This window comes from Zootoca vivipara, chromosome 1 (genome assembly GCF_965207765.1).
Source record: "Zootoca vivipara chromosome 1, rZooViv2.hap1.1, whole genome shotgun sequence".
Lineage (NCBI taxonomy): Eukaryota > Metazoa > Chordata > Lepidosauria > Squamata > Lacertidae > Zootoca > Zootoca vivipara.
Window position 1 is genome coordinate 90,312,716 of NC_142582.1, and position 25,789 is coordinate 90,338,504.

Below are 25,789 nucleotides of genomic sequence, written 5' to 3' on the forward strand. Positions count from 1 at the left end.
GCAGGCATGTGGGCTCCAGGGGCGGAGATTACAGCTGCTTTGCTCCTCCCAAGGTTTGGCTTAAGTCAGTGCATTTTCTGAATCTGAGCTCATGGTTAAGCTCTCTCCTCCTTAAACACGAGGTACAGACAAGATCTGCTGGCTCAGCTACCACGCTGTACAGAGCTAAAAGGTTTTTGTTGTTTTGATTGCTATTTCTAGTTGTGATAATGGTTGTTGAACTGGTTTTGTTTTATGCTGTTATTTTAAATCAGGGGGTCCCAAACTAAGGCCCGGGGGCCAGATGTGGCCCAATCGCCTTCTAAATCCGGCCCGCGGACAGTCCGGGAATCAGCATGTTTTTACATGAGTAGAATGTGTCCTTTTATTTAATATGCACCTCTGGGTTATTTGTGGGACCTGCCTGGTGTTTTTACATGAGTAGAATGTGTCCTTTTATTTCAAATGCATCTCTGGGTTATTTGTGGGACATAGGAATTCATTCATATTTTTTTTCAAAATATAGTCCAGCCCCCCACAAGGTCTGAGGGACAGTGGACCGGCCCACAGCTGAAAAAGTTTGCTGACCCCTGTTTTAAATATTGCGAGCCACCCTTGAAACTTACACTGGAAATACACTAAACAGATAGATATATTTCCCACATGCAGGTGCAGATTCTAGAGAATCTGAAAGGATATTGACAGATACCCAAGAAACTTATGGTATTTGGGGAAAGATGCTGCTTCACTGCGAGTGACCCATATTGCCCAAATTTTGGCCGTCTGTTCAGAGAACACAGTGGAAAGGTTCATTTACTTTCCAATATGCTGGAGAGTGATTGTTTTATGTTGGTATGAGTAGTGACAAAGGCTGGAAGAATGGCTGATGAGCAAGAGCAAGGAACGGTCCAGGGGAGGATAGAGTGCAGCCTTCAGAGGAGGAAACCCCTTAAGAAGGCAATGCAAACCAGAATACTAATTAACAGCACAGGGTGGATGCAGGAGGCAAACTGAGATGTCTCCCCACCCCAGCCATCCATATGACAGTGCTGCTTTGTGGAACAGAACAATAGGTACATTATACAAACCTATAATTATCTCAAGAAGAGTGATAGCTAATTCAAGGCATTACATGAACGCTGTAATATTGGATACAGTCCCACAAGAGGCAAATAGGGAAAGTGGGAGGGGGAGAGAGAGAGAGAGAGAGAGAGTCTTTAAGCAAAGACTGAAAACTGCCTAGCGCAAAACATCAAAGAGGATATTTCATGGTCTCTTCCTGTTTGTTTGGATGCTCCCCGCAACCCCACTCTCTGCCTTCACTTAATGATTTAAAACACAGTTCCTCCTTTCATGTGTTTCTTGGCCACATCAGGCCCTAATCAGTTCCAGTTAAAGAACATCCTCTCTCTTTTTTCTGGGTAACAGCATGGATTGCGGGGATAACAGAGCTTAGCTCCCCTTGCCATGCCCATGTAGGGTGGAAATGTCAAGGTAATGCACTGTAATTTGTTAAACAGCCTGAGAAACTTGCAGACAACAGAAGGCAGAGGGGACGGTAGAAAGAATCAAAATGCCAGAGATTTAGAGGATTACATGATGTACACAGGAATTGTCAAACTAGAGTTAGCAACTATTTCTGCACCCGCAGCCTCATCCCCATCAGATGGTAACACCCAAAAATTGACGATGAAATTGGTGACTGAGAAGAAGGGCAGAACGTTTAGACCTATCCAAAACAAACAAAAAAGAGTTTGCTACTTAACATATTAAGCAACTGTGCACAACAGTTTATAAAGAGATTAAGGAGGTTCTCTAACACAGAGCTGGACAGATGGCTTATTCTCTTAGTAGCAAATGCTTATTGCCTCATTATAATTTACCACAAGAACCCGTCTCATTCTCAGTGACATTCTAGTTTGGAACATAGGAAGCTGCCTTATCTCAAGTCATTGGTTGATCTTGCTCAGTATTCTGACTGGCAACAGGACTTCAGACTCTAGGTATGTATCTAGAAAAACCTTGGGGCAAACGCCTTATGGGTAAGTTAAGCATACATATATCCCATTGAAATGAATGGGGCTTGACTATGCATTTGTTGCTTTTCGGCAGACTGAACTCTATTTTCCATTGTCCAAACCTCCTTAATTCATTCTGTCTTCCTCACATTAAGTACAGTAATTCTATCCAAACAGCATTTCCTTTTTTAAAAACTTACCATTTTATTCAGTTTCATAAAACCTCACATTTACAAAGAATGTTAATGAAAAAAATGAAAAGTATTCATTTACATCATGTGAAGCATTTGCTTTGTTGTGCCAGTATTCAAGAAATATTCGCCAATTCTGTCTAAACATTGCAAGTTTCCACCTTTCCTCTTTCACTCTCAAATAACTTGTAAGCTTTGCCATAATGGTGTAATTGCAGAATTTAAAGCATTTCCATTTATTCAAATGCCAGTTGCCAGGGATGATGGGAGTTGCAGTTCCCTGCCACGTCTGCATTGTATTCTTAAGAGTTAGCAGCATGGTTGAAAGCTATAGAAAATAAGGGCTCTATCTGTTTTGCATCACCAGATAAAGTGCAGTAAGGTAAAGGGACCCCTGACCATTAGGTCCAGTCGTGATCGACTCTGGGGTTGCGGCGCTCATCTCGCGTTATTGGCCGAGGGAGCCAGCGTACAGCTTCCAGGTCATGTAGCCAGCATGACTAAGCCGCTTCTGGCGAACCAGAGCAGCACACGGAAACGCGTTTACCTTCCCACTTGGAGCGGTCCCTATTTATCTACTTGCACTTTGAGGTGCTTTCGAACTGCTGGGTTGGCAGGAGCAGGGACCGAGCAATGGGAGCTCACCCCGTCGCGGGGATTCAAACCGCCAACCTTCTGATCGGCAAGCCCTAGGCTCTGTGGTTTAACCCACAATACTAAAGCAATAAACGGTCAACCAGGAAGAGGCTGACATAAGAGCAGTTGTAACTAGCCATCAGGACCGGGCTGGGCCGCCCATGAGACAGGCTGAAGCAGCCACCACCTTGGGTGGTGGAATCCCACAGAGTGGCAGAGTCCTGTGGCAGTTCCCCACAGGCAGAAGGCTTTTGTGGGGGCAGGCAGCAGCAGGGAGAAGGCACCTTCCTGTTTTGCCTCAGGCGGCAAAATAGGATAGACTGCCCCTGCTAGCCATGGTTATGAAGTTCCCAGTCCCATGTTACTTTTAAAAGTGCTACAAGACTTTTGAGGAAGGGGTGGCTTCAGATGGCCACTGTTAACTGTTTCATATGATATGGTGTTTTGTTAAACCTTGAGGCTTTGATATGGTTAGGCTAGAAACCTAGCAAGTACAGTGGTACCGCGAGTTAAGAACTTAATTCGTTCTGGAGGTCTGTTCTTAACCTGAAACTGTTCTTAACCTGAAGCACCACTTTAGCTAATGCCACCGCACTGCCGCCGCACAATTTCTGTTCTCATCCTGAAGCAAAGTTCTTAACCCGAGGTACTATTTCTGGGTTAGCGGAGTCTGTAACCTGAAGCGCCTGTAACCTGAAGCATCTGTAACCCGAGGTACCACTGTATACAAAATAAACCACCCCTGCTATGTTAATGTGCTTCTGGCTAAGTATCATGCTAGAAGGTTCCCCCTCCTCTTGCCCTAGGCATCAATATATAGTTCAGAGATAAAAATGCAACCTCTAACTTTCAGAGAGAAAAGAAAGGTTAGCTGCCCAATGCATGTTTGCTTAACAGCACAACTCTGTTATAAGAGCCATTTTATGGGCCAGTGCAAAGGGAGATTCAGATGCCATTGTTTACACTGTTGTACACCACCCTTGAGAAGGGACGAGTAGGCAATATAAAAATATTTTAAGCCAGCAGTCTGATAACTCAGGGTTAAAGGATAAGAAAGAGAGCCTCTCCTTGCCCCCCTCGCCGCCCCACTAGGATGACCAGATGCAAAAGAAAGCAAGACACCTGAACTGCTAATAGTTGAGGGAATTTCAGCAAGGGTAGCTTCTACACAAAACGGTTGATAAGTCTCTCTAGAGATTCTTTGGAGTGTGCTGTCAAAGCTGTGTCATCTGCAAATAACATCTCTCGGATAAGGATCTGCCGCACTTTGCCACATGGAAATCCCTTGCAGACGACCCAGTGCCTGAAGACATTTCAGCAAGGGTAGCTTCTACACAAAACGGTTGATAAGTCTCTCTAGAGATTCTTTGGAGTGTGCTGTCAAAGCTGTGTCATCTGCAAATAACATCTCTCAGATAAGGATCTGCCGCACTTTGCCACATGGAAATCCCTTGCAGACGACCCAGTGCCTGAAGACAGGCAGCCACAGGCAGCCAAGTCGTGCATTCATAGCAGTGACCAGAGGATAAATGACCGCTGGGGAGGAGTGCAGAGAGAAGAAACGCCATGATGCATCTGCAGCAGCACATCTGGACGTCTTCATCTGCCTCAGCTGCAACAAATCATGTCTCTACTGCATTGGTCTCTACAGCCACAGCAGGCGCTGTGAGCTTGACCTCACCTCCAAAGGCACTCTCCTCCATTGTCTCCCAAGAAAGAAGGATGCCAGGTTAAGCTTCTACACAACAATTAAAAGAGCAGGAGCCCCGTCCTCTTTTGCACCCAAGCTCCGTATCCACGATTCAGTGTTAAGTTTAACCAATGTTAACCCTAGGTAGCCCAAACTCAGTGGCACTACACAACTAATTTTAGGGTGCAAGGTTAAGTTCCAGAAGCTGTCCCCTTCCCCTTTCTACTAACGGGTCAATGGTAGTCAGATATACCTGAGACCAAAAGTGAAGGAGAAGCGGTGAATTCAGGTAAGGGAAAAGGCTTGGAAGAGTGTGCAATCCTTTGGCCCCATTCCTTAACCCCAGTTTATGGCCAATTAACATTATGTTTCCATCAGCCCTGGCTGTGTCATATTGGAGGTAGCAGCTTGCCCAGTGGGGTGGAGCTGCCACGCTACCTTCTTGGCAGCAGCATCTCTGCCGCATACTGGGAGGGCAGAAGTCAGCCTTGCTAATGGACCAAGAGTTAAACCATGGTTCCTTAAGTGTAACTTGGGCCCCAAACCAACAAAGAAGACCAAATGCGGTCAGATGCTTTATTTGACGTAGCTATCACACTTTTGCTCTTTGTGTCGCCTGCCAAATATAGAGTCAGAGGTTTGCCCGTCTTTGGCAGTTTTGAAAGAGGAAGCAAAGAGGGAATGGATTGGCACATTCCCGTATTCTCTCCTGCCTCCATGCACAAGCGAGACAAAAGCACAAACATCTGCAGGGGAGATAAGAGGCTGCCGGGCTCGGCTCAGTTGTATGGGAGCTTCTCTGCCTTCACTGAGCGCTAGTGTTTAGAGCTAGGCAGCTAGCCCACTCCTAGCTGAGCTGCACCATTTTCACTGGACAGAGAGGACCCCACAATGATCAGCATTTACACTGGTCACACGATAGCGGAATCGGACCAAGAGGCAATTACACAAGCATAACAAGTTCTTGGTGACATTACCCAAGGCATCCAAGATGAAAAAGCATAAATATTTCACCTTGAAATGTGAGAGGGGTAGTTCAGCAAATACCCCCTTCATCAAGTACAATGAATGAAGCATCAATAGTAACCGTTTTCCCTCCTCCAGTGGGCGGAAAACAGTGGGAACCTTAGCCAGCCAGTTCACATTTCTCTCGCCGCAGACATAGTCAAACTGATCTTGTAACCTTCTCCCTGTTCCTGCCCACACAACACCCGTCCGACCCACATAGCAGCAGCGTTAACTCATATTTCACCTGAACTGCAGACTTCTTGCACTTGTAACTCTGCCACCGAGTTCTGTCAAAAGAGCCACCAGCTGGAAAGGATCCTGGAATGGAATCGATGCAGTTTGGTGGCCTCCTGAGCCTCTGCAACTGGGGCAATTAAACCCGCTAATGCGCTTAACATTTCTGCCAAAGCTGGAACATTTTTTGATATTTTAGGAGGGGGCGGGACTTGAAATAATTTTTATTTTTCATTAGACAAATCTTACTTATAAGGTGTTCCTTTACGGTAGATAGCAGAAGTCTTTTAATTCTATCCCAGGCTTGTGAACTAAGATACTGTAGCAATGTTGTTATGCCTTCAGCCTTTCTTGCGCATTGTAAAGTTAATGTTTTTAGGTTGTGCATTTTTATTCTCAAACAAAAGCAGAGCTCGGTAAGAGACAGCACAAGTGAAAGAAATCTGTAGTTGCACATGCTATCCACCCATAGTAGACCATTGTTTACACACACACACACAAAAACCACCCTCTGTCTCTTGAAGTTTAATTTCCACTTAGGGTCATAGCTGCCAAGTTATCCCTTTTTTTAAGGGATTTTCCATTATGCTGAATAGGCTTCCTCGTGAGAAAAGGGAAAACTTGGCAGCTATGCTTAGGGTGGCCACTTATGCATGGTCAAAAAGAGAGGAAAAGATGTCACCAATGAAGATGGTAATACAGTAGTGGGCACGAATTCATTAAGTTTATTTCACCATAGTGGGGGAAACTGTGGCCAAGTGATCTCTGTCCTGCTCAAGCTGATGTCTCAAGCCCATAGCTGCCAAGTTTTCCCTTTTCTCATGAGGAACCCTATTCAGCATAAGGGAATTTCCCTTAAAAAGGGGGGATAACTTGGCAGCTATGCTCAAGGCTAACTGTTGATGACCCTTCCTGCTCTCTCTACCTATGGCTCTGTATCTTTAAAACAGGCCTGGATGGAATGACCCTTCAAACAGAAGGCTGTAAAGTATGACACATTTGCATGCCTCAAGCTCAGAGGAGGAGGAGCCAGCCGAGTCTGGAGCTGCTTATATCCCCAGCTGGGAAATAGCCAACTCCTCATGCTGGCATTTCGGAGCCAAAAGTGCTCATGGCTGATGGCTTGTATCCCAGCAAACCTGAGAGTGGTGATCCAAACCCAAAGACTGAGCCAGACTCGACACAGGAATCGAGGGCTTGCCATGCTACCACACAACTGCCCAGTGGGGTTGTGCCTCACAAAAAGGCAAAGAAGGGCCTTTTTGTTGGCTCTTCAAGAGTAATACCTATGGGGCCTTATCTCCCATGATCACTGAGATCATTTGCAGTAGGGTCATTGGTTGTTCCCCAGGTTGCCATGGCTCATTTGACATCAGGGGTGCCAACTTGAATAAAATATGGGGTAAGCCCCACCCCACATAATCAATCACATGATGCGGTGCACACACACTATTTGAATGACAATGCCCATCAACTGGGGGGGGCGGTCCCCACAAATATTTTATGGGATGGGTCAAAGACCCCTCAGCCCCTAGGAGTTGACATCAACATAAAATGGAGCTTCTAGTATCAGCCCAGTCCAGCGGAATGCCCTGCTGCCAGGCTTATGCATGCAATTACTGATAAATATTTCCATAAGAGTCAGTTGATGGGATTTTTTTAAAAGTGTTTTCATTGTATACAGGTATCATTGTAAATCGCTTTGATTTTTTTTAAAGATCTAGTGATAGATTAATAAATAATCTGTGTTGGTGTAGGACATCTTCCTATGTTCCTATCATAGCTGCTGTTCCTTTATGGCTGGAACATTCCCTTGCAGCTGTTCCCCATGGCATATCCTGATAGGGACAATCCAAAGGACTGCTAGATCTCTCCAGGTTTTGCAAATCATTATAGTCAAATCTTAAATCCTACGAAATGCTGAGTAATTTATATGCAGACTCATGGACGCAGTCACCAATGCAAAACATTTTATTCCCTGTCAGCTTGTTCCACTTCCATCCTACAGGTGTCACATCAATAATTATTGTAGGAGGACTCTAAATAATTATTTCCCCAAGTTTGTGGTTTTGGTTTTTTGTTTTTTTTACACATTTTTAGTTAATTGAAAGCCCCTACAATTGTATCTTCCCCATATTACTGTATACCAAAGATGAACGGATAACCACAACAAAAAGTAAAGCGGGTGAGAATGACATGTCCCTAATACTGTATGTGACTAACAACAAATCATCTCTACATTTGTCACCATAGTAGAGACTATTCAACCCAAATATAGAACAATAAGAGAGCATCAACTCTAAGGAATGCTTAAAAGGGATAAAGAAAGGAAAATAAAATCTAACCAGGCCAGATCAACTCATCATGGGAGACTGAAAACAATATTCTGCCTGGCCATACAGCCCTGCTTCGGGAGTGGGGGAGATCTGGCAAACATATTCACCTGGTGAATATTTTTAAAAAATCATATCATAAATAAAATAACCAGCAGCCCCAAATTTCCAGATGACATAAACATAGCAATGCTCTAGGAAAAATACAAGCGAAGGGCAATTTTCCCGAAGTAGTACCTGAAGTATCAGTGCTTTCAGCAAAAACTGGATTCATGACATTTTTACTCAAAACAAAGATCAAAGAGAAATCATTTACCCATACCGGCAAACTAGCAAAGCTGCCTTCTTGCTTTAGGAAATATATGCATTGATTTAAATGTGGAAATGATCCAACTCTTCATTTCAAAATGACACCACCACCACCCCTGAGAACTCGGGTACATTTCCTAAGGGTTAACATATATAACATGCATGCGCCCACTCAGCTGCTGGAACTCTTGAGTTGTGCTCTGCCATCCAGGAAAGCCAGATTAGATTCCTGTCCCACTTTTTTGTTCCCTGGAGTGGCCGGCTAATTAAGGAGCAACAGAGGCTGCCTTTGAAGACACCTCCTTGGTTAAACACACTTCAAGGAAAGATGTAGGAAGACTGTTCCTAGCAGCAACCAGAGAGCATACTATGCTCTCCAGCGTAACTTGATTTTTAAAAGAACTTTCCATTTATTCTCAGACAGAGTTATAGACTGATGGAAAACTAGACTCATGATAGCTATATTTTGTTTCCACCAGTAAATCATAGGGATCATGAGTAATAAAGTACATTGTTTTCATGTCCTGGTTGTGGGAATCTGGGTTGGCCACTATGAGAACAGAGGGCTAGACTAGATAGGCCTTTGGTCTGATCCACAGGACTCTCTTCATATTCTTAAGAATTAGGAATGAATAAAGCCATGCCACAGTAAATAAAACTACCACCACCAAAGATAGGTACAGTAGGTGCAAACTGTTTAGTTACGAAAACAGCAAAGAGCCTTGAGGAACCTTAAAGACGCAACATGTGTCATTATGATAGGGCTTTGTGCATTATAGGCCATTCCAGCTTTACTTTCTCTGAGAACTCGTGGCTCAAAGTTTCTTCAGTCTTTCCATACCTTATGATTTAAGTCCTTTGAAGGAAGCCTATAAATGAAAATGAATAGCCCTTTGTTCCAGTGGCATCCATCTGTGTTATTTGGCGTATGTGTCCTTGCTGATTAGAGAAGCCCTTGAATATAGAAACTGTTTTCTACTTTTCTTCTGCATTATTTGGAAGAGTTCGAAAGACATAATAAAATCAGTGACAGTCTATATGAAGGGGGATATAAGGCTCTCCAGATGGAGGGGGGGGATCTGTGGCTCTCCAGATGCATTTGGACTCCAGTTCCCATCACGCCCAATCAGCATGGCCAATGGTCAGGGATGTTGGGACTTGTAGCCAACATGACATCTGGAGGGCCAGAGGTTCCCCATCCATGTGTTTAGGGTGGAATCTACACACATATAAAAGCCGTACTGAAAATGCTTTTTTTAAAGCATTTTTTAAAATACATTGAATTTTCCATAAGCAAACGTTGTATATTGTCACATTGTATATTGCACTTAAAACACACTTTAAAAGTTTTGTTTGCAACTGTAGTCCAATGTTTCTATTGTGATTGGACTTCAAGTTTAAGGATCCCAGTTTAATACACCTCATAGAACAAGAACATATCATGTTACTGAGTAGTATTTAACCAAGTTTTACACAAAGTAAAGGTAAAGGGACCCCTGACCATTAGATCCAGTCACGGACGACTCTGGGGTTGTGGTGCTCATCTCGCTTTACTGGCCAAGGGTGCTGGTGTACAGCTTCTGGGTCATTAGGCCAGCATGACTAAGCTGCTTCTGGCGAACCAGAGCAGCGCATGGAAACGCCGTTTACCTTCCCGCCAGAGCAGTACCTATTTATCTACTTGCACTTTGACGTGCTTTCAAACTGCTACCGTAGGTTGGCAGGAGCAGGGACCGAGCAATGGGAGCTCACCCCGTCGCAGGGATTCGAACCGCCGACCTTCGGATTGGCAAGCCCTAGGCTCTGTGGTTTAACCCACAGTAGACCCAATTAAATTAATGAACATGGCTAAGTCAGGTCAGTTTCTTTTCAATGGGTCTGATCTGAGTGAAACTTAGTTGAAACACCTTTTTAGTAGCCCTGCTCCTGCACCATTAACAGATGCCTTGAACAGAGAAGATTAATTCAGCTAAACTTTCCCCTCACATCTCTGTTTAATACATTCCAGATTAACAACTCTTTCATTATCTAAAAGTGTCTAAAAGTAACAGCTGTCCATGGAGGCGCAGGTCAATTCTGTGTCCAGGGCAGCTGTCTACCAGCTCCATCTGGTACATAGGCTGAGACCTTACCTGCTCGCAGACTGTCTCGCTAGATTGGTGCATGCTCTAGTTATCTCCCACTTTGACTACTGCAATGTGTTCTATGTGGGTCTACCTTTGAAGGTGACCCAGAAACTACAACTAATCCAGAATGCGACAGCTAGACTGGTGACTGGGAATGAGAGCTGGACACTGGACTAGATAGGTCACTGGCCTGGTCCAGCAGCCTTTCCTTATGTTCAGGAAAATATTCCACACTCCTGCCCTGAGTATAGGTTAAAATTTTTAGAGGCCTTGCTTTTTCCCCTCAACAGTGGCCTAAGCCCCAGAAACAGGGGCATAGCGAGGCGCCGCGACACCCGGGGTGGCAAATTGCCATGCACCCGGGGGGGGTGGCATCACTACGTAACGACGCATGTGCCGTTATGTGGCGGGGTATCGCCGCCGCCCCGCACCTCCAAAGCAGCTACAAACTGCAGGTAAAAAGCCCGCTCGCTCTGAACGGGCTTTTTACCTGCAGTTTTTAGCTGGAGGCGCGCGGCTTTGGAGGCGTGGGGGCGGCGATACCCCGCCATGTAACGACGCATGTGCAGCGTCCCGCTACACATGCATCTTACGTAGCAGGGTATTGCCCCCCCCTGGTGACTCCAATCCGCGCGGTATGGCGGGGGTATGCCACTTGGTGCCCCCACCCCCGCGACTCCTAAGCCGAGCCTCCAGCCTCCCGGTGAAAAGTCCGCTTGACACTGACTTTTTACCGGGAGGCTGGGGGCTTGGCTTGGGAGTCGCAGGGGTGGGGGCGCCAAGTGGCACACCCCCAGAGTGGAACCTGGGGCGGACCGCCCCCCTCGCCCCCCATTGCGATGCCCCTGTCCAGAAATTAAGTTAAGCTTTTCTTATCAGTTTATGTCCATGCCAGGCAAAACATGTTGATGAAGTAAGTAATAAAATATGGGCCAGGCTGTGGTTAAGCTGCATGCCTGGCACCCCCACCCCCAGGAGGTGTGTGGACCCAATTGTGTGAACACCTTTCTAGCTGAGACCAGAAAGGCTCCCCCCATGTTGAACCTTAGGTGCTTTTTATTTCAGTATACATTTTAAGTAAGCTTTTCTGATTTTATCTTTTCTATCTCTTTTGTAACCTCATTGTAAACTGTTTAGAAATTACAGTGTAAAGAAAACTATAAATCGTTGAACATATATATATAAATATAAATTGTTGAAAAAACACACACACACACACACACACACACACACACACACACACACACATCAAAGGGGGGAAACCTCCAGGTTAGGCCGACAGTGATGAAATGCTAGAAGTAACCCTCAATCAGAATGAATCACTATGAATGACAAAAATAATGTTGTTGTTTTAAATCTCAAAACAGGAATTTTCAGTTACTAAATTTATCTCATCTCCTGGATGCTATTACTATTTTTTTAAAAAATGGAATAAACAAAGGTTCTGTTATAAGGCCATTGCAATTGTGTTTGTACATAAGTCAAAATAGAGCAGTCACACAAAGGTACAAAAGGTACCCTGAAAAGGGCAGAGGGAAAACACACATGAGTAAGAAATATAATCCTAATAGGACCTTTAAATTCATAAACAGAAGATGATAATAAGCTGCGTATTCCCCTCTCGGAGAGGCCAGAGGGAGTTTCCATGGTACAGTCAAGGCATCAGGGAAGCCATCTCAGCTGCAGCCTGATCCAGCCATGGGAATTATCACCATCTGCTACAGAAAAAAAATGAGAAAGGCAAGAAGAGAAAAGGGGGTGCATATCTGAAGCTTGAGTAACAAAAACCTGGATTCCAACAAGGAACTGCTTGGGGGAGATGGTCAAGAAACATTACAGAGCAGAGCTCAAAAGTTCTCTGACACTGAACATTTCCATTGTGAAAGAGGAGTTCAAGGCTATATTCATTTTTTGAAATCATTTTTACACCAAGACCTCTTTGTGCTTTTGCAGAACTGTGTCAGCCCAACAGCAGGGCTGGTCTCTGTAGCAGGCCTCTAAGAGTGGTTTGATCTGCAGCAATTAGCAGGTGATATACAGTGGTACCTCTGGTTATGAACTTAATTCGTTCCGGAGGTCCATTCTTAACCTGAAACCGTTCTTAACCTGAGGTACCACTTTAGCTAATGGGGCCTCCCACCACCGCTGCACAATTTCCGTTCTCATCCTGGGGCAAAGTTCTTAACCCGAGGTACTACTTCCGGGTTAGCGGAGTCTGTAACCCGAAGTGTTTGTATCCCGAGGTACCACTGTAATGTGGCATGGTTTTTCACATCAAACCTCTTTTAAAGACACGAGATCAATCCAAGGCAGTTTTCTTCTTAGTTTGCTGAAATTGTTGCTGTGTTTTCAATTTGCAATTGTTATGTTGTGGTTTTTATACTGCCAGTATTGTTATTACATTTTTAAGTGGGTAGATGTAGTCCACCTTGTATAATGCATGTACAGTGGTACCTCGGGTTAAGAACTTAATTCGTTCCGGAGGTCCGTTCTTAACCTGAAACTGTTCTTAACCTGAGACACCACTTTAGCTAATGGGGCCTCCTGCTGCTGCCACGTCGCCACCACGCAATTTCTGTTCTCATCCTGAAGCAAAGTTCTTAACCTGAGGGTTAGCGGAGTCTGTAACCTGAAGCGCCTGTAACCTGAAGCGTCTGTAACCCGAGGTACCACTGTATATTAGAAAGGTAGGGCATAGTTCATGGTGCATTGGAGCGTTAAGACCCTATGGGCTCCACACCTAGATGGAATGTGCCTAGATTCTTTAGCAGCAAGGGTGGAGAACCCGTGGTCATCCAGATGTGGATGGACTATAACTACCATCACCCTAACCATTGGCCATGCTGTCTAGGGCTGATGGGAGATTGAGTTGAACAACATATGTGAGCCCCATATTCTCTGTTCCTGGTTTAACTCTTCTTTCCACCCCCTCTCTACACTACCACCTTCCTCCCTACCAAGTGCTATTTGTCCCATTTGGGGAAAGGTGTGCTGTTCCTCATGGGAGAAAATGGCAGCTCAGGGAAAAAGAAACAATTTGCACTGTGTGAAGAGCACAGGGAAAATATCTTGCTTCTCCCAGCGCATTTCTGCCTCACCCCCAGCACCTACTTGCTTCTACTACATTTTTTCAGTATTTTAATTGTGGATCTCTTGGGTTGTGCCTTCTTACGTCCTGAGGATTGTAGGTGGGAGAATATCAATGGACTGACAGGTAGCTAAACCAGAGAATGAACTATTTGTGGGAGACAAAAAGACATAATACTTCACATACTTGGGGAGGAAGGCGAATGGAACTGCCTTATGTGAACTGCTTGTCTGGGGTTAAAGGCAGTCACTTACTTCTAACAGAACTGAAAGTGTTATGGCTGAAGTATTTATTATTATTGGGCCAGATTCAGCCAACCAGTCCCATTAGCAGAAGCTTGTGCAAGGATGTCCTCTAATACAATAAAAAAAATTCCTTCAGTAGCACCTTAAAGACCAACTAAGTTTTTATTTTGGTATGAGCTTTCGTGTGCATGGGGCTTTCTCCCCACCCCCACAAATTGGCTTGGGGGTGGTGATGGTCAAGAGAATACTCCAAAAAGTACATGAGAAGAGGAGAGAGGAGACTGTTCCATCAAGCAAGAAGAAATGCTTGTACTGACAGAATGATCTCCTTACCATTACAATGAATTCTGATTATTATTATTATTATTCTTACGATTACGATTCCTCTGGTCCCTGGTCAAGCAGGTTTCGCTGACTTTTAAGGCACCAAGAAAACCTGATTACCAGCTCAATCGATACAATGGCAAGGGAGATCTCTTTCATACTACAATCAACACATTGAAATCCCTATCATCTGCCTCTAGAAAATTTTAAAAAAAACAGGACGAGAAAAGTTCTTGCATCTCTTCTTCTCAATAGTGACTGGGCAAAAGGGGAGCCAAAAAGCTTTGGGCATGATTATATGAATAAGTGACGGTCAAGGAATGGAGCAGGAACACAACAGCTGCTTGTTTCCTTCCAGAGGAAGCTACAGAGCTTTGGAGAGGACAGGCATGAGCTCCAAGTTGACAGATGACAATCGACTGAGTGATTCCTTAGTCAAGTATCCAGCTGATGAAGATACTTTGAAGTAAAAAAAAAAAACCAAAAACCCAACCCAATTTGGCAGTAGGATTACAGCTTTTTTTCCTGTAAGAGCTTCTGAACTTTTGAAAGCTATAGCTTTTCCTGGCACTGGGCGGGGTGGGGGGAGAGAGGGTGTTTGTGTGTGTTGTATTTCATGCAGCAGCTAGACAGGTTTTCTGCCTGGTTAAAAAAAAAATGTGGCGGCCCTCCTTAGCTGCTCAACCCTATCTTGGCCTCCATCAAACTGAAAATTAGTTGCCAGATTTCAACGCAGCAGGTACATAAAGAAGGGAAACAGGATGTGGCCAAACGAACAGAATCAATTTTATTCCGAATCTCAATTCTGCCCGCACTCGCACTGCATGGAGCGTTTCCTATGCAGGTGGCAAGAGGACTTCACAGGATCTGCCTTCAGCATCTCACATATTGGGAGCACCCTTCGAGAAAGGCAGTGGCAGTTTACCAGGGAGGCATTTTCACAAAACGATGCAAACTTTAATTGTGACACTGTTCACAAATTACGTCACAAAGAAATGCCTATTAAATGAGCACAACCACATTCTACGGAAAAAATCCATGATGGCAATGGATATAAAAAGTGTGGTAAGTTTCCAAAGGAAAAAAAATATTTAGCTTTCAGTGCTTGATATGATATCCCCTATCAAGGCATAACCTAGAATGAAATCTTGCATACTGTCTGTAAGAAATGCACACTACTGTAGTTGCATGGAACACAAATGACATGTTTAAACCGCAGCCTAAAAATGAATACTAATTTGCTCTTTGCTCCTATAAAGAATACTGGGAACTGTAGTTCTGTGAAAGAAACCAGAGATCTCTGACATGAAAAGCTCATCCACCTCTCCACACTACACTTCCCAATATTATTTGAAAGAAGCCATTGAAGATAAGCTGGTTTAAAAAAAGTAGGCCTTTGGAGTGCAGATATGTTTTAACTCAGCAGAAAAATCCTAACTGGGCCAGTGCTGGCACTGGAGGGAGCCACATGGTCAAGTACAGGCATCCCGGGACTTCGGCCCTCCAGATGTTTTGGACTACAATTCCCATCTCCCCCAACCACTGGTCCTGTTAGCTAGGGATCATGGGAGTTTTAGGCCAAAACATCTGGAGGGCCGCAGTTTGGGGATGCCTGGTCAAGTACCTCTCATGTGGTCCATGGCTTTTGATGTGAACCAAGCAACATAAGAAGTAACTCAAGGACCATGAAGACAACGGTAACAGTCTGGCACATGATTGATGACAAGGATTAGGTAGGGGGACAATCAGATGGCAGTGGAGAATTAGGGAAAGTGAAGTTTACAGTAGTTTAACAATGGTTTTCCTATTAAGGCTATCAAAAGGGGATTTTATGGTGGAGAGGGAAGCAACTTGCTTAGCAGAAAAGAGGCCATTCTGTTGTTGTTTTTGTTGTTATATATATATTTATTTACTTATACCCTGCCTTTTCCACTGACAGGGAATCAAGGTGGCTTACAGATAAAAATAAGAACTGTTCTAGTGTCAGGAATGAGCTAGCTCCAAGCGAAGGTTTGCAGCCAACTGCAGAAAGCAGCCAGGAACAGGGAGGCTTTGATGTTTTTTTTTTTTTTTTTTTGGTTTTTTAAGTCATAATTTTTTTAAAAAAAATATTTTTATTAATTTTCCAATTAAAACCAATTATATCACATTTCAATATTTCAAATTATACACATATATATATCAATCAAACCGAATGTTATGCCAAATCATCTAAATAATTTATTTTTGGGTTCCCATGCTTCAAGAAATTGGGAATTCCTCGCAACTGTCCACTGCCGTCTTATTTCTAAAGTTCAAATCGTCCTCCAAGCTCATAATATTCCAAATCTTCCCCTTACAGTCACCTAGATGTTTTCCACTTTCATCCGATTGTTCCAGCTGCTGAGATAAATGTCAAACGAAGTTTCACAGATGTTCTTTCTCCTGTGTGAGTTAATCAGTCCAGCCTCCCCATAAATCTTCTTAGTGGAGCTCCCTGTTGCGACGGAGTAGCAGCGCCATCTTAAAAGGCTCAAATCACTTTCATTTTCTCTCATAGCCATGAAGATTTACGATTTATTTACCGTGTTTCCCCTTTTTTAAGACGTAGTCATTATATAAGCCATAGCAGGATTTCTAAGCAATTGCGCGATACAAGCCATACCCCGAAAATAAGACATACTGATAGACCCTTCACCCAGTAGCAATAACCCCCCTCCCGCCAGCCAACCCCCCCTTAAAAATATCTCCATTTTGCTGTCGCTCCACAGACACGTATTTCCTTTAAAAGCTTGTAAAAATGCACTGAAGAGCCGTAGCTGCTGGCTGCCGAAGCCTCGTGACCTCCGTGAGCGCGTCTGTCTCTCTCTCTCCCCCCGCCCCCTGCGTCTCTCTCTCTCTCTCTCTCTCTCTCTCTCTCTCTCTCTCACACACACACACACACACAGAGAGAGAGAGAGCACCCACCTCTCGCTTCCCCCCACCTTTCCCTTCCATTCTATGCGCCCACCCCTGAGTTGCCTGTTGATTTCCTCTTGACGGGAGAGGGGTGATTGAATGCAAAGGCTGTTTTCCCTTTAAGGGAGAGATCTCCGTGTGCGCGTCTGTGTCCTCTGTCTCTCTGTCTCTCTGTCTCTCTCTCTCTCACACACACAGAACCCACCTCTCGCTTCCCTCCACCTTTCCCTTCCATTCTATGCGTCCACCCATGAGTTGCCTGTTGATTTCCTCTTGACGGGAGAGGAGCGATTGAATGCAAAGGCTGTTTTCCCTTTAAGGGAGAGATCTCCGTGTGCGCGTCTGTGTCTCTCTGTCTCTCTGTCTCTCTCTCTCACACACACACAGAACCCACCTCTCGCTTCCCTCCACCTTTCCCTTCCATTCTATGCGTCCACCCATGAGTTGCCTGTTGATTTCCTCTTGACGGCAGTCTCCTGTGTCTGATTGTTGTCTCCTTGCAGCCTTCCTTTCTACCTTATGCTTGCTTGTCTGTGGAGCTGCCCCTTTAAGGATTTGTAAGTAGTCTGGATCGCAGTCCTTGCCTTGGGGACTTTTTTAAAAAAATTAAGGACTTTTTCCTTCTTGCTGTTTGTGAGCACAAAAGTTAAACTGCCGGTCCTAGCTTCCTTTACCCACAAAATTTTACCTTGCTAGCTCAATTGCTTCTTAATTGCTACCATTTACCAAGTCAGCAATCTTAATTGCTGTTTAGCTGGCTTCTTTGTTCTCAGCAGGTAGCTTCTTTGCTATCAGTGATAGCACTACAAAGTTCTGGTTACAGGTAGGTAGCCGTGTTGGTCTGGGTCGAAGTAAAATAAAAAAATTCCTTCAGTAGCACCTTAAAGACTCATACCAAAATAAAACTTAGTTGGTCTTTAAGGTGCTACTGAAGGATTTTTTTTATTTTAGCACTACAAAGTGTTACATTGTTGGAACTTAAGTCTTGGGCAGCTGGCTAGTAGAGATCCTTATTTGCTTTACTATAGGCTACTGCTAGGACTGTATCACACAGATAGATTCCATTATACTGGTTTAGATTTAAGAAGCTCCAGTGTAGCAGATTGCTATTAAGTGAGTCCCCACATCAGAGGAGAGAGAGAGCAGCCCTTTGCGAACATCCCAGGGCTGGGGAGAGAGGGCTGGGCCAGGGACGCACACACCTCCCTTCCCTCAGACTCATAATAAAAATACGAGTAAGACATCCCACCAAAAATAAGCCACCCTGTGGTTTTTTGAGAAAAAAAAGTAATAAGACGGTGTCTTAAAAAAGGGGAAACACGGTATCTTTATAGAATTTACAGCTTTTTCAGGCAGGAGACCCAAACATCCAACCATGAACTCTTGGTAAATTAATGGATCTCCTTGCCCTATAGCTGAACTTAGCTTCAGGTCGCTGCTCCAATTTAAAGTGCGTCACAGCTCATAAATCCTCCGAACGCGTCCAGAACTCCTTCCGTCTGACTAGGGGGGGGGCTTTTCTCATCGGCAACTTCACATCTTTAAGAAATATGCTCAGTAACAACAGCTATAGAGTTCAACTCACACAGTCTTTTGCTTCTCTTTCACTCCAAACAAGCCAGGACATCGCGTCCGGGAAGATACGAGGCAACAATATGAAGAAAAAATAAAAACTTGCTTCCCTTATCGCTCCGTCCCCATCAATCCTTCTTCCAGATGCCGTACATTCTTTGACTCCTCTCGCTCAGCAGCATAAAATTCTCAGCAGTAAACAGCGCTTCTTCCCCTCCTTCTGAAGTATGTCCATAGATTTAAGCCTAATTATCTTCTTTAACCATGGAAATCCCCGCCATGCAGATTAGCGTCCGGGAGTCCTGGCCGTCGTAAGTGCTCAGCCCAAGCTCCCCCCACTCCAAAAACAGTCGGAGTGGGTCTGGGGGCATCGCGGGCCAGCGGCCCCTCTCCGTAACCCCCGGAGAGGGTAGGGGGTTGCCATTTACTCCCCTAGCAACCGCCAAATCAGGGAGGCTTTGATGTTAGGCAGGGGAGAGCCGGCAGCTGCAGACTTCAGCTCTTCCTGACTTTGACGGGTAGGATGATAAGACAGTAGCTGACAGCAGGCTAGAACACAGTCAAAGCTCCCCGGAAGTACAAGCAGGCGTGAAAGAACTCAGAGACAGCCTGTCAGAAAAGCAAGAGGTTGGAGCTGATCCACTCAGTCCGAAAAGTTGGTGAATGGGAGGGCTGCTAGATAGGAAGCAAAACAAGAGACGTAAGGTTCATAAGTTCAATATCTTCTGTCACTGGAAGGAGTCTTCAGAAGGGTCATCTTGAATAATGGTGTTGGAGGCTTTGTTAGAGCTGTCCAGAGCTATCTGTTTGTTTTTGCAAGAAATCCTCCTTTTTAATTACCTACGCTTACTGTGTTATCAAGCTGGGAACCTGGACTCCTGACATCTAGGCAGCAGAAGCTGCAACAGTATAGATAGTAAGTAGCATCAGCAGCTTAACAAACAATATAATTAAACTGTGCAATTAGTTTAAAGCATGATTTGAAAGAGAAGCAATCCTTATATTAGTATACAGTATTCAACTGAAACTATTCTTGGTGCTTGCTTGGCATAATTCATTTAGGAATAAGTCTATTTTTAGAAAGGAGTAATCAGGACAGTGCCACTCATCCACTGTACAGATAAAACATCTATATGCGCCTGCAAGGAACCATGTGACCAACTTCTGGAAGACAACCTTGTGGCATTGCTGCTCTCTACTCCCAGGTTGCCATTACAGTGGTGCCTCGCTAGACGAATTTAATTCATTCTGTGAGTCAATTCGTTTTGCAAAAAATTCATCTAGCAAATCCCATAGGAATGCATTGAATTTTTTATTTTTTATTTGCCCATAGGAACACATTAATTGAATTTCAATGCATTCCTATGGGAAACCGCGATTCACTAGACGAATTTTTCACAAAATGAATTCGTCTTGCGAGGCAAACTCCGCTCAAAAAATCTCTTCGTTAAATGAAAAATTCGTCTTACAGGGCATTCGTCTAGCGAGGCACCACTGTACTGGAGGAGGAGAGGACAATACTGAAGTTTGCCTATCATTCCCCTCCATACTCACCTCCTGAATATACTGTGTAATAGGGAAAATGTGTTTTATTTCCAGGAACACCTTGTGAATAAAAGGTAAAGGGACCCCTGACCATTAAGTCCAGTTGTGACCGACTCTGGGGTTGCGGCGCTCATCTCACGTTATTGGCCGAGGGAGCCAGCGTACAGCTTCCAGGTCATGTGGCCAGCATGACAAAGCCGCTTCTGGCAAAGCAGAGCAGCGCACAGAAACACCGTTTACCTTCCCGCTTTGGAGCAGTACCTATTTATCTACTTGCACTTTGATGTGCTTTCAAACTGCTAGGTTGGCAGGAGCTGGGACCAAGCAACGGGAGCTCACCCCGTCGCAGGGATTTGAACCGCCGACCTTCTGATCAGCAAGCCCTAGGCTCAGTGGTTTAACCCACAGAGCCACCTGTACTCGAATTCAAATTTGGTGCAATTGAAGCTGATTGTTATAAAGTAGTCAAGCACTTGTGCTGTTTAAGCCATGACGATTAAAAAAAAAAAAACCAGACAAGGTGGCGAATGGAATTGATTCTTGAAGGCTTTGTTTTACTGGAGAATAAGCCTGGTTGAGTATCCATCCCAAAGAACAGTACGTATATAAAAAGTGGCCACTGGATTTGTTTCTTTGACCTTTAAAGGCATTCACCTGAAACAACTCATCTCAATTCACAGATGCCTCTGGTCTTTGCTATCTTCAGGGTGTTTCTACACTGCAGCTGATACACTGATTTAGCAGTCATTCTCTCTCCCCAGGGAGCATTGAGAACTATAGTTCTGTGAGGGAGGAGAAATACGGATCAGGCACTTGCTTATGTTTCCAAACTGTCTCACCAATTCCTGATTCATTTGGATGGAAGGGAATTGCCAGACTAGATGACATGGGCAAAAACACCAGTATGTGTAACTTGTTTGTTTGTTTGTTTGTTTGTGGTATTGCCAGTACTTTTTTTTCTAAAAAAATGTTTAGGGGTACTCTCATTTTTCCTACTCATATTGAAATACTGCCCCTCAATGAGGCCAAACTCAATGAGGGTATTTCTATGCCTCAGAATTGTCTGAGTGGCTTATAGCAATTAAAATGCAATCAGCTAAAATGCAATCAATAAAACAAAAGCAAATGGCAAAAAATCAGTAAGATCAATCTATCAGACTCATAGTAGAGAGATTTTTTAAAGCCTTCAAAATTTAAAACCCTTTGCAAGTGTTTTTTTTTAAAGAAAAATATTCCCCCCAAAAGCCTTTTAAAACCTCCAAGGATCCTTTTAAAAGAATGGGTTTTTTAAAATAAGGGGGGGGGAGTCTTACTTGGCAACAAAATGAAGTCATAGGCACCAAATGAGCCACACTGAACAGGACCTTCCACAAAGAAGGCCCCTCAAGAGAAGGTACAAAAACCACCTGAACTTACAGCCTATTCATATGCATATTTACTCAAAAGTAAATTACATTGTGCTACTCCCAGGCATAGGTGCTAACTCCCAGATTGAAAAATCCGGGATCGGAAGTCGCGCTGTAACCGGAAGTCACGCTGTGGCCATTTTGGAAGTAGGCAGAGCAGCACAGGAAGTCGCTTCTACGCATGCTCTGCCCATTTCCAAAATGGCCGCAGCGCTGGAAGTCGCTTCTGCGCATGTCCAGAGATTTCAGACATGCGCAGAAGGAGCCTCCCTGGGCCGGTAAGAATCCGGGGGATTTACGGGTTTTTTTTAAATCTGGGCTGCCAGCGGGAAACGGCTGGAAAAACGGGGGTTTCCCGGGGAATACGGGAGACTTGGCAGCTATGCTCCCAGGTAAGCAGGCGTAGAATTGCCACCTTAAAGACTGATAACTCTATCATAAGCATGTTTACCAAGAAGTACTCCTGATTTCAGTTCAAACGGCTCAGGACCACACTACCTCTTCCCATATGAACCTTCCCGGACTCTGAGATCATCTTCTGAGGCCCTTCTTCATGTGCCTTCTCCAGGAGAGGTCTAGAGGATGGCAACGTGAGAACGGGCCTTTTCTGCCGTGGCTCCCCGTCTATGGAATGCTCTCCCCAGGGAGGTTCCCCTGGGACCTTCATTATACACCTTTAGGTGCCAGGCAAAAACATTCCTCTTTAAGCAGGCCTTTGGCTGACTGACACTCAGTGCCCTTTTAAAACGTATTGGGGGCGTTATTGGACTGTTCTTGTTTTTATATTGTGGTTTTATCCTGTGAACCACCCTGAGACCTATACCAATTTAATAAATAAACGGTATACCAATTTAATAAATAAAGAATAAATAAACTTGCTTCCTAGTAAGCAGGTTCAGGATTGCAGCTTGTGCTCATGACCTTGAATAAAATAAACTTCTCATATATATTTCAAAGAGAAGTAAAGAAGCCAACAAGGTGATGTTTCAACTGGTATCTCTAACGGAATATGGAATCCAAACTTTAATAACTGTTACCATTTACCAGCATTCACGCAAATTCCTGTGTGGGCACAATATGCTGATAAAAGAGTGGAAACTTACACAACCTTTGGTTAATTTCCTCTTACCTACCAACTTCTATTGATTTCATTGGTCTTTTCCTTGAACAAGCAGATGTGGGATTGTAGGTCTAAGCAACGCACTTCACAATACTTTGTGACCCTGCCCTTGGCTACTCAACCATAAAATTGAATAACAGCGACGAACCGGTCTGCATGACAAGAAAGCAAGTTTTCAACACACTGTGAGGAAGTTAGGAAAACACAAGAAAACCCATTGTTCTGTTCAGACCAAAGGGGGAAAAATGCTTGGAATTCAATTTGTTCAGAAGAAGCAGTAACTCTCGGGTTTACCCAAAGAGAATGTGTGTCTACATAGAGGACACGGGAAGTGGGAGAAGGGTTAAAAGCAGGACCAGGTGATGAAAGGTAGAAGAGGCTGTCGCTACTTCATCTCCCCCCTGGGGAATTTTAAAGGTTTGTGCATGGTTTCCAGAGTGTGACTTGGTAACACGACTGGACAGAAAATTTTCGAATCAACATGGACCATCCCTATGGTACAAAGGGAAAAAACAACTCTAAAGCAGACTGGACACAACATGGAAATAATTACGCAGATGTCTGTAGGTGTTACAATGTAGGAGGCCGGGCTAGATTACTATAATGGTTACTGCAGGGATTTCCTATATTCGCTGTCTCATCAGCAATCCACCTTGGCTGGGACAATTTCACATTTCACCATGGACAGGGCTTGCCATCAGGGATTGGCATTGTTAAGTGCCGGTCACACCCCAGGAGCCCTTGCCCTTTCTCTGGAAATGAAGCAACTTGGACACAGAGGAAGAAGCAAGCAAATAGGCAAAGGAAATTAGAAAAAGAGCCCGTGGGGGGGGGGGAGACACACAACAAATGAGAATGTCTTACCCACCCAAAAAGACATTCAGTCAGCAGTGGTCATGAATATAAATACTGTAAAAAGGCTCTTTCTTCCTTTTCTGCTCTTTTATAGCTTACTCTATGGCTTTTATTATAACGTATTGTTCTTTTTCAGATTTTATGTCATGTCTTGCACTTTGAAAATTTTGTACATCACTTCTGGGCTCCTTATGTGACAAGTGACTAACAAATTGAATTGATAATATGAAAAGACATCAGAAAGTGTGGTTGCATTTGCTTCCAACCACCAGGAGCAGTATTAGCATTACCTTGCACATATCAATTTTGTTTTTATTTCACATGTGTTTAAATATATTAAACAATTATATGCATATTGATGCAGAGGACTGTCCCATTATGTTCAGTGGGACTAGTTCTTAGGTAAATGTACATAGGATGTAAGGCTTCAAACATATGCGTAGTAGTAGTAGTAGTAGTAAAGGTAAAGGTAAAGGGACCCCTGACCATTAGGTCCAGTTGTGACCGACTCTGGGGTTGCGCGCTCATCTCGCATTATTGGCTGAGGGAGCCGGCGTATAGCTTCCAGGTCATGTGGCCAGCATGACAATGCCGCTTCTGGCAAACCAGAGCAGCACATGGAAATGCCGTTTACCTTCTCGCTGTAGTGGTTCCTATTTATCTACTTGCATTTTGACGTGCTTTCGAACTGCTAGGTTGGCAGGAGCTGGGACCAAGCAACGGGAGCTCACCCCGTCACAGGGATTCGAACCACTGACCTTCTGATCAGCAAGCTCTAGGCTCAGTGGTTTAACCCACAGCGCCACCTGGGAATAAGGGTAGATTTTGTTTAAAACAACTAACACTGCAGGGAATCAGGAATGTCACATTTATATCCTCATTCACTTAGCAGTAAATCATACAGAACTCAGTGGAACATACCTCTGAATAAGCATTCAGAGGAACATGCTACTAGGCCAGCAAATAGTTAAATGACTGGCTACAGAGTGGAAATCTGATTCCCCACCAGTCACCTACTTTCAGTCCCTTGATGATTCCCCAGAACTACTATCTGCACACACACACACACACACACACACACACACACACACACCGTTTCTAGACAGTGTCAGGTACAGTTGCCCAGTTTTCCAGAGAAATATAATGCATTGCTAATTTGCACATATTAATGCAAATGTACCTGTGTTGAAAATTAGCTTCTATTTACTGTTGAATCTGACCATTAAAGAACAAAACACCCATGGGTGAAACTATCCAACAAATTTTCAACATCCATACCTATGTATCCTTAATTTCCAGAGTGCTGTATATAGAGGATATACCATATTTTGCTGAATATTCTGGTTCCCCCAGCCCACTGACTGAAGTATACCAAAATTGTAAACTGCAGCATTCTAGTACAGTAGTGGTTAAGCTTCTCTCCCCCCCCCCCCCCATTTTCCTCTCTTCATAGGAGGCTATATTGAGAAAGGTATCTTCTTACAGAGTTTCAAAGTGTCCTCTGATAAGCAGAAAGGATCATGTTATCTACCTTCTCTTAGGTGTCATGTCAAAGGGTCAGAGCCTTATTTCAGTTTAAAAGTCCTGCCTTCATGAGAAGTGATGCAGTAAGTAATGCAATAGCACCAGGGCACTCAAGAATGCAATTGGAGTAGGAAACTAGGTGGGTGGGGCACGACAAGGGTGTCATCTTATCCCTTTCAAAATAGAAGGTTCTGACAGGAAATCAGTGGAATTACAATGTATCCAATTGAGGAACCAAACCTGATACAGGCTCCTTGTCAAGATTTACTATCCTAGAGGCCAACATTTTAACATTTCGGGTTTGACTTATAGAGCTGTGCATGCCATTTCGAAGGGTGTGCAAACACTCTGGCTTTTAAGGGGAACAAGGGTTCCTCCAGTGCTTCTCATCTTGCACTGTGTATTTCTCAAAAGCCCCAATCCTACATTCATCCTAGACCTGTGTATCTGCCATTCACAGCACAGAAGGTGCTAGGGTAGCATTGTAATAGTAGACTGTACCATTCCTGCTGCCGCCCGCCCCCCTTTCCCTCAGTCCGAGCACTTCTTGGGAACCTTGTAAGATCTTTTATGTGGGCAGGCTTTTAGGGGCTAAAGGGATAAACTGAAAATTGCAGTAGAAAGTGTTTTAATTCTGTTTAAATCGAAT

The 25,789-nt window shown here is 44.1% G+C and overlaps 1 protein-coding gene and 1 long non-coding RNA gene across 2 annotated transcripts in view; both read right to left on the minus strand.

The window, feature by feature from the left end:
- DPF3 (double PHD fingers 3) overlaps positions 1–25,789 on the minus strand; it is a 207,938-nt gene that overhangs the window by 126,794 nt on the left and 55,355 nt on the right. The window lies entirely within an intron of this gene.
- On the minus strand, positions 17,285–18,440 carry LOC148687665 (uncharacterized). The gene is made up of 2 exons (XR_015950151.1): positions 18,073–18,440; positions 17,285–17,998 (listed from the first exon to the last, which is right to left on the minus strand). It is a non-coding gene; the product is annotated as an uncharacterized LOC148687665 (long non-coding RNA).